Source organism: Scylla paramamosain, chromosome 22, assembly GCF_035594125.1.
Source record: "Scylla paramamosain isolate STU-SP2022 chromosome 22, ASM3559412v1, whole genome shotgun sequence".
Taxonomy (NCBI): Eukaryota; Metazoa; Arthropoda; class Malacostraca; order Decapoda; family Portunidae; genus Scylla; species Scylla paramamosain.
This window is the reverse complement of record NC_087172.1, coordinates 21,077,430-21,087,429: the sequence shown is the minus strand read 5'-3', so window position 1 is coordinate 21,087,429 and position 10,000 is coordinate 21,077,430. Positions and strand designations below refer to the sequence as shown.

The 10,000-nt window shown below is 30.1% G+C and overlaps 1 protein-coding gene across 1 annotated transcript in view; it reads left to right on the top strand.

Moving 5' to 3' along the window:
* LOC135111785 (enolase-phosphatase E1-like) overlaps window positions 1-10,000 on the top strand; it is a 20,994-nt gene that overhangs the window by 1,606 nt on the left and 9,388 nt on the right. The gene's annotated exons all lie outside the window — the stretch shown is intronic.

Below are 10,000 nucleotides of genomic sequence, written 5' to 3'. Positions count from 1 at the left end.
TAACCAAACTTTTGTCTTTAACCAAAGTCATCGTGAAGAACAGTACAAGGAGAGAGAAGATACGGAAAGCAATGCTTTTAAGAAAGAAAAGAGAGAGTGGGTCGCTTGGCAATGTGAAGACAACATCACCGGTGGAAAAAATGACGACGCGGAAGAATATAGGGAAGGACCAACATTTGAAAAAGAAGGTAATGACTTGCCGCCACAAGAACACCGCGATGGCCAATGTAAGCAGCAAGTGGAGGTGGTGGAAGGCCTACCCACCAACACCGGTGAAGAACATGACGGCGAGAATGAAGGTAAAGAAGGAACTGGAGTTAAGAAAGAAGACGTTCTCGTGTAGCAATTACCGTTATGTCCGCCAGCTGAAAAGAAACAATCAAACGTCAGGAGAGAAGAAAAAGCGCTTCAAGAAAATAAATCTGAAATCCGTCCGCTGTAAGATCGACACCCATTACAGCCTACCTAGTGATTATAAACCTGATCTGGATTTGAAGGTACTGGAATCACAGCCGCCACCCTCAGGCCCCGCGCGAGTGAAATGGGCCCGAGAGGTGGCTGCCCTTAATGCTCGGCTGCGTTCACAGAAACAGAAGAAAGGGCGGACTAGTGCGCAGAGCCTCCATCACGGGTCGCAAGCCGCTAAACACTGAGTCACTCGCGTTGAGGACCATCCTAGTCAGTGCAACCGAGAAAATTGGAAAAAAAAAGTACAAAAACAAAGTAAGCTTTCTAACTATGGATTAAGAAGCCTAAGCACTGAGTCTTTACTGAGGAACATGCTTGTGAATCGAAACCCGAAATTAGACCAAAAAGAAAAGTTTTTCATTCTTTAATTAAGGAGCAAGAACACTAAGTGATTCCACTGAGGAACAAGGTGGTGAGTGAAATCCAGAAATCAATGACCAAAAATTAAAACGCTTAAAATTTGCAAAGAAAAAAAGAAATATTAATCTATCTGTTATTGACGAAACAACTGAGTGATTCTTCAGCGAGGAACAATAACATTCGCGACAGTAAATGAAAAATAATGACGTAAAAGAAATTAAAAGATAAAAAAGATAAAGTAAAAAAAAAGTAACAAGAAAGTCTTTGCTCTCATAACCTATGAAGTATATTAATCGACTGTCAATCCACCGTTGAAACCAGAAATTAATAGAAAAAAAGTAATTAAATTATCTTCATTAAATAAGAAGCCTAAATATTTTGAGTGAGAGCAAATCAGAAAACGATGACAAAATATAAAAAAATAAAAATCCAGCAAAGAAATCTTTATACAAGTTATTTTAGAATGCTACGATTTGAATGTTAACCTGCTGAGGATCAAGATTGTGAAAACCAAAACAACGACAAAAAACAAAGAAAAAAAAAGTTCTATCCAGTATTGGTGAAACAGCCATTGATAGTGAGAGGAAAACTGGTGAAATACGGCTATTAACAGTGAGAGGAAACAAGAGAACAATGGCACAAATAAAAACAAGGAAAAAATAGAAAAAAAAAATCTTAACGAGGAAACAAATTAATTAAGTGACTCTCCACTAAGAAAACAAGAAGTAAGGAAAAATAATAATAAAAAAGATTAAAAAACAAACAAAATACTGTACCGTAACTTAAGAAGTCTGACTTAATTATTAGTCCACTGAGAAAGAAGACTGCGTTTGGAAAACGGAAAACATTAAAAAAAAAAAAAAGGAAGAAAAATAGTACCTTTTAATGATGTAATCACGTGGCTCACCACCGAAAAACTAGATTCTGAGAGGAAGCCAGAAAATGATGAGAAAAAGAAAAAAAAAATCATAATGGGAAAAGTAAAAAAAATTAATGACAAAATTTAAAAAAAAAATGTGAAAAAAAGAAAATGAAACAAAAATGATCAAAAAGAAAAAAAGTTTACAAAATTATGGAAATAATGTTGAAGTAAAGAAGGCAGAATATTATGGCAAGTAATGAAAAATTTAAAAAAGCCAAAAAAATGGTGACCAGAAACAGAAAATAATACCGAAAAAGTAAAAAAAAAAATAAATGAGGAAAAGGAAGATCAGTAAAAAAAAAATCCAGAAAATAACAAAAGTAATAGAAATAAAAATAATGAAAAAATAGTGAGAAAAATATAAAAAAAGAAAGAAAGAAAGACATCAAAGTAAAAAAAAACCCAGAAAATAACGATAAAAAAAATAAGTCAGAAAATAATGAGAAAACAGTAAAAAAAAAAAGCCAGAAAATAGTGAAAAAATAAATAAAAACAGAAAATGATGGCAAGAAAGGATTGACTAAAATTTAAAAAAAAGCTGAAAATAATGAAGAAAAATAGTAAGGATAATTAAAAACTCAAAAATAATGATGAAAAGTAAAAAAAATAATAATTAAAAAGTTAAAGAAATAGAAAACAAAAAATAATGAAAAAAGTAAAAATAATAATGAAAAAAGTTAAAAAAATAATAATGAAAACTAAGAAAAAATAATAATAATGAAAAAAAGTAAAAAAAAAAGATAATAATGAAAAAAGTAAAAAAAGAAAACAATAAAAATTAATAAAAAAAAAAGCAAAAAAAGAAAAGAAAAAATAATAATGAAAAAAGTAAAAAAAAATGAAAATAGTAAAAAAAAGAAAATAATAGAAAATAATAATGAAAAAAAGTTAAAAAAAATAATAATGACAAAAAAAATAAAATAATAGCAAAAAAGTAAAATAAACCCAAAAATAATGACAAAACATCAATAAAAAAAATGACAAAAGTGGAAATCCAGAAAATAATTATAACAAAAAAAATAAATGACAAAAAGGAAAAAAAGATAAATAATGACAAAAAAGTAAAAAAAAAATGTTGACAAGAAAGGAAACTAAACAAAATAGCGACAAAAAGTGAAAAATAGCGACAAAAATTAAAAAAAAAGCAGAAGATAATGACAAAAAAGTAAAAAAGTGAAAATAATTACAAAAACTAAAACCCCAGAACAAAATGACTAAAAGTAAAAAAGCAGAGAATGACAAAAAAAAAGTAAAAAAGCATAAAATATTGATAAAGTAAAAAAAATATGACAAAAATAAAAATAAAAGTGACGAAAGGGACAAAAAAGTGACAAAAGTGACAAAAGAGTAAAAATGGAAGAAAATAATGACAAAAAATATAAAAAAAAAATTCCACAAAATAATGACAAAGTAAAGACAAATAATAACAAACATGAGAAAAGTAAAAAAAAAATAATAATTACAATAAAATAAGAAAGATAAGCAGAAGAGTAAGAAAAAAAAAACATAAAAGAATTACAAAAGATTAAAATAATGAAAATAAAATAGTTAAAAAAAAAGCAAATTGTAAGTATAAGAAAAAACAAAGTAATAAAAAAGTAAAGAGCCAGAAAATAGTGACAAAAAAGAAAAAAAGGAAAAAAGAATTACAAAAGAGAAAATATAAGAAAAATAGTAACAAAAAACATAAAACAACTACAAAACATTAAAATAATGAATATCATTAAAAAGTAAAAAAAAAAAATGAAAATTTCTATAACAAATAATTAAAAATCTAGAAAATAGTGACAAAGAAAAGTATAAAAGCTAGAAAATAACGACAAAAAAGAAATAAACCCAAAAAATGGTAAAAAAAAAAGTCAGAAAAAATATTAAAAGAAAATAGCAATAAATAAAAAATCTTAGTGAATGAAGAAGCATAAAGAAAAAAAAAAGCCAGGAAATGACAAAAAAATGAGAAAAAAGCAAAAAAGCTGAAAATAATAACAAAAATGAAAAATGGCAAAAAAAGTTAAAATGAAATAAAATAACGAAATATAAATAACAAAATAAAGTCAAAACCCAGAAAATAATTATAACGGATAATAAATGATGACAAAAAGGTAAAAAAAAAAACTCAACGTAATGAAAAAAAACACTGAAAATAATAAGAAAATAAAAAAAAACGGTGAAAAGTGAAAAACCCAAAAAATAAAAAAAGGAAGAAAAATAGTGACAAAAAGTAGAGAATCACACAAAAAATGATAAATGAAAAAACCTATAAAATTATAAAAAAAAATTAAAAGATAAACAGAACAGTAACAAAAACATTAAACAATTACAAAAAGATTAAAACAATAAAAATCACAAAAAAGTGAAAAAATGCAGAAAATAATTATAAAAATGAAAAAAAGTAAAAAGAGCCAGAAAATAGTGATAAAAGAAAAAATACCAAAAAGAGAAAGGATAATCAAAATAGTGTCAAAAACATAAAACAACTTCAAAGATTAAAATAATGAAAATGGCAAAAAATATAAAAAATAATAAAAAATAATAAAAAGGCATAAAATAGTGACAAGAAAAGTATAAAAGCTAGAAAATAATGCCAAAAAAGCAAAAAAAGAAAAAAATAATGAAGAAAAAAAAGCAAAAGTAGAAAATTGCAAGAAAAGTAAAAAAATAATAAATAAAAAATCTCAGTTAATAATGAAAAACATGAAATAAAAAAATACATAAAAATGCTTGTAGTAATAACCTAACAAGTACGAGTATATGAATTGTGTTATTCCATTGAGGAACAAGGTTGTGAACGGAAACCAGAAAATATTGAAAAAAAAAAATTTATCTCTTAATGGAGACGCATAACTATTGCCTCTCCACTGAGGAACAAGACTGTGAGTGAAAAGAAAAAAAAATAATGACAAAAAGGAAAAAAAATAGAAAATAAAAAAAAAAGATGTCTTAACGAGGAAACTAATAAGCAAAAGGCTATTCACTGAGGAAGGGAAATAAGGAAATAAAAAAAATAAATAATAATAACATAAAAGCACACAAAAAAATCTTTATATTCGTAACTAAAGATGATTATGAATTGACTTGGTCCACTAAGGAACACCATTGTGAATGGTGACCACAAAATAATAATAAAGAAAAGAGAAAACTGTATCCTTAATGGAGAAGCATAACCATTCACTCTCCACTGAGGAGCAGGATTGTTGAACAAAACCAGAAAATAATTAGAAAAAAAGGTTAAAAATAAGAAAAAAAAAAGATATATATATATATATATATATATATATATATATATATATATATATATATATATATATATATATATATATATATATATATATATATATATATATATCAATTAATGAAGAATCATAAGTATTGTCTCTTCATTGAGGAACAAGAATGTGAATGAAATCCATAAATGAATGACAAAAAAATAGATAAGTAAAAATGAAAAGCTAAAAATTACAAAAGAAAAAAGAAAAAAAGAATTCAGCGATAAATCACTGACAATAATCATGATTATAACTAAGAAATTCATGAAAAAGAAAATAAAAAATAAAAAATATCCATTAATGAAGAAGCCTAACCTTTAAGTTTCTCCCGCTTAACATTGTGCGCAAAATCCAGAAAATGACAAAAAAGTTAAAAATCTAAAGAAAAAAAAATGCAAAACTGCATCTCTTAACGAAGAGACAACTGAGAGATACTCCACTCAAAAACAAAATTGAAATGAAATCAGAAAATCAGGAAAAAAATGAAAAAATGATGGAAAATAAAAAAAATCTTCATAGATTTCATAGGTTACAAATAGTAACCTATGAAATCTATGAATTGAACACATTGAGGATCAAGTGTGTGAGTGCAACCCACAAAAATAATGATGACAAAAGAAATGTGAAAAAAAAGGCAACTTTAGCCACTTATAAACAAGTTGCCTTGTGTGTATACTTGTGCTGCTACTAAAAAAAAAAAAAAAACTAGCATTTATACAATTTATACTAATAGTAAATTTTTATATGATTGTAGTGTAGTGGAAGACAAATATGTTGCCATTTTTTCTTATCAATAAAGTAAACCAACTAAAAACCATCACTTTCAATATCCTAAGCTTCTGATTAGAGTGAACTGACTATGTAATTGACTTGAATGGACACGGCAATCAAAAAGAGAGAGAGAGAGAGAGAGGATGGAGGTGGTCTCGTCTTAATGCCACGACGACGACAACAACAACAATAACACCAACAACGAAACCAAACCGCTATTACAAGGGACGCGTCTTATTGCATCGGAACACCAACATTTTGACTCGAAAAACAACACGCGGTTAGTTGCCTTTTTTCTTCGTATTCCGGATATCATAACTACGCGGGTGAGCACACACACACACACACACACACACACACACGGAAGGGAATCACAAGTTTTCAGCGGTTAACAATGTAAGTCGGATGGAAATTGTATTACTGTTCGTTGTTCGTTTTCACAAAGTGTAAGTGGAAGTGAAACAGGAGAAGAAGGAGGAGGAGGAGGAGGAGGAAGAGAAGGAGCATCAGCAGGAGGAGGAGGAGGAGGAGGGAAAGGAGAAGCAACAGCAATAACCACAATAAAAGTAGGAACAGGAGAAAGAGAAGGTAGAAGGATGAGAGTAGGAGGAGGTAAAATAGGAGGAAAAGTAAGAGTAAATGAAAGGAAAGAAACGGAGTGAGAAAAAAAAACTAGGAATATTTGTAGAAGACAGGCAAAATCCAATTAATATCTAAACAGTCTCTCGTATGTTATTTATCAATTGTAGTTTTAGCGTTTGTTACAATACTACTAATAATATTCTAAAGGAGGAAAACTTTCTACCAACCTGAAATAGAAAAAAATATATACGTAACTTCATCACCAATTAATGTGTAAACATGTCAAAAAAGATGAAAGAGTAGGAGCAAATGATTCAGTTCGTTAGAAGAGCCCTGAAAACTATTAGTACGTGTAAATGTAATTGTAACACGGAAGGGAATAATGTGTAGCTTTCCATTACTCAAATACAGACGATTGTGTGTCAGACATTTTTTTTTTTTTTTCACATTTGTATACGTAATGAAAACAAGGCTGCCGCTGCGAGAAAATGTACAGAAAAACAAAAAGGGGGGAAGTAGATCAGAGGAAATTAATGAAGATGTAATGGTGTACTGGAAATGTAACAATGGGGAGCGAGGGAAGTGGAGGAAAAGGGAAGAAGAGAAGCCTGCCTGAGGAGGTGAAGTTTGTGAAGAGTTAAGCTGCTCATTAATGAGAGAAGAATGTAGCTCTGTGTTTGGTGTTTTATGGAAATAATGAACGTAATGATGATAAATGAGGTGGATCATTGTAACAGGAAACGCAGTGGTGATTTATTATTATTATTATTATTGTTATTATTATTATTATTTATTACTATTATTATTATCATTATTATTATTATTATTATTATTATCATCATCATCATTATCATCATCATCATTATCTCTAATATGATGATGATAATAAATATAACTCTTTCTTCACTATTATCACCTTTTATGTACATTCTCACCTTTCTTTCCAATCATTGATACTTATACTCGTACACACCCCCAATAGCATTATATTCCCTTCTGTGCTCTCTTTATCAACATCTGACCCGCCCTACTTCAGTTATACCTTTCCCTTCTCACTTCCCTCTAACACAATATATTTCTCTCCCACAGGTAACTCCCGCCTCCAGCACCACCGCCATATACCCGCCTCGCTCTCTCTCTCTCTCTCTCTCTCTCCCTGCCGGCCATATTAACACTCAGGTAAGGTAAACCAATACACCTTTTATTGTTTTACTGCAGTGTCGAGAAAAACCAGGTCAGGAGAGGTGCAGGAGAATAGGAGGAGGGGAAGTTTTAATCACTACATGTCACTATTCGTATCACTGGTTTGTTTTCGTTTTTATCTATTTCCTGTGCATTCTTTTTTTTTTTAGTATGTTTTCTTTTTTTTCAATCCGTGTGTTATATCGATCTTTTCTGTTATGTCTCAGTTTTTTTTTTTTTAATCTGTCTCCCTTCTATTCTTTTCATTTTTGGTTTCGTCTTCCTCTTTTATTTTCTATATATCCTTTTTATCCTTTTACTTTTGGTCTGTTTTCTTTGTGTTTTATCTGTTTCCCATCTATTCTATTCTCTTTTTGTCATCTTAGTTTCCCATCTTCTTCATATGCCTTTCTCTTTTCCTTACCATTTTCCTTTCACTGGCAGTAAAGTCAAATATAGCTGTGTCACGTACCACAATATTTTAGAGAGGCTTAATGTTCATTTTATTAAAATGTTAACAGTCACTAAACGAAATTAAGTCCCAAGAGATTTTTTTTTTTCTGCATGGGTGTGTCTGTGTGCATATATATATATATATATATATATATATATATATATATATATATATATATATATATATATATATATATATATATATATATATATATATATATATATATATATATATATATATATATATATTTTTTTTTTTTTTTTTTTTTTTTTTTTTTTTTTTTTTTTGCTCAGTAATTTAACGTGAGGTATCACGTTCACACTTAACTAAATGAATGGCGCACGATGCAGGTAACGTGATATGACCTGTGCCGGGAATCTGATGGCACGGAATGTGCTGAGGATAGTGAATTGGGGAGAAGGCATGATGTTACTGATGCTGCGGGTATGACAATGATTACTTTATGTATGTATGTGTGTATGTAATATATATATATATATATATATATATATATATATATATATATATATATATATATATATATATATATATATATATATATATATATATATATATATATATATATATATATATATATATATATATATATATATGAATGTATTGTTTGTGTACTTATCTGTCTGTGTGTCTTTCTGTCTGCTTGTTTATTTATTATCTGTAATATCTTTCTATCTAACTATCCACTTACCTATGTACTAATTATTTTATCCACATACCAGTCGATCTATATATTGACCATCTATCTATCTATCTATCTATCTATCAATATATTCATCCATCACCCTATCTACCTTTCTACCTACCTACGCACAAATCTTTTTAAGCTGTATATAATCCCTTTAAAAGCCTTTCACAACAGACACGGGCACAACACGGCGTTAGATACACAAAGATAACGGTGAACTTCTCAGTCTGATATTACACTTGTATCTCTCTCTCTCTCTCTCTCTCCCTCTCTCTCTCTCTCTCTCTCTCTCTCTTGTCGTGTGCCTGGCCACTGACTCTCTCCCCCCTGCAGGAGGGACGGCCAGACCACAATAAGATAGGATGGCTCACCGTTTCCTCTTCCACGAACGCAACATGCAAGTTTTTCGTACATATAATCCTACCGGGTGCTAAATGTTAAAGTAATGGCTTAAATTTACACCAGCCGGATTGAGAACATACGGAAGAATCACGCGAGACTTAACTTTAAAAAAATGAGGAACTTATCCGATAAACGTAAATTAATCGAAAATTTATGTCTATGATTTACAATGGCCGCGCTGGAAGTTGGCTCACCAGCTATACAGTGCTGCAGATAAACGCGCAGAACTCACTACTTGAAGGAATAACTTGGCTGATTACGAATGTATTGTCTCATTTTTTTTCTGTAATACATTAAGTAGGTTTCTTAAGGTCCCTGTAATGGTGTTAAATATAAAAAAAAAGGGGGGGTCATTCAACTAAAGAAACAAGAAAGAAAAAGATATAATACACACATTTGGCCTGAAAAGAATGGATATGTTAGGTATTGTTATATTTAATTTTATATTGATCAAAGTGCGCGGAACGTTTGGGGTGAGGGTAACGATAGGGGCCATGCTTAGCTGGGTGTGGCAGCCCAAACTCAGGACATCTGGATTCCTTAAGTGACCAGACTTAATGTTGGCTAAACATCAGGGTACGCAGAGTCAGATGTTTGTTTGTTTCGAAGAAAGCATTCAGGTGAGTCTGTAGGCTGCGGCAGGTGAATGCAAGTCCTTGGTGTGTTCACAGGTTGATAAGCGGCATGGCAGAGAGAGAGAGAGAGAGAGAGAGAGAGAGAGAGAGAGAGAGAGAGAGAGAAATCACAGAAAGCTTTGTGAAGAGTGACTCTCTCTCTCTCTCTCTCTCTCTCTCTCTCTCTCTCTCTCTCTCTCTCTCTCTCTCTCTCTCTCTCTCTCTCTCTCTCTCTCTCTCTCTCTCTCTCTCTCTCTCTGCCATGCCGCTTAT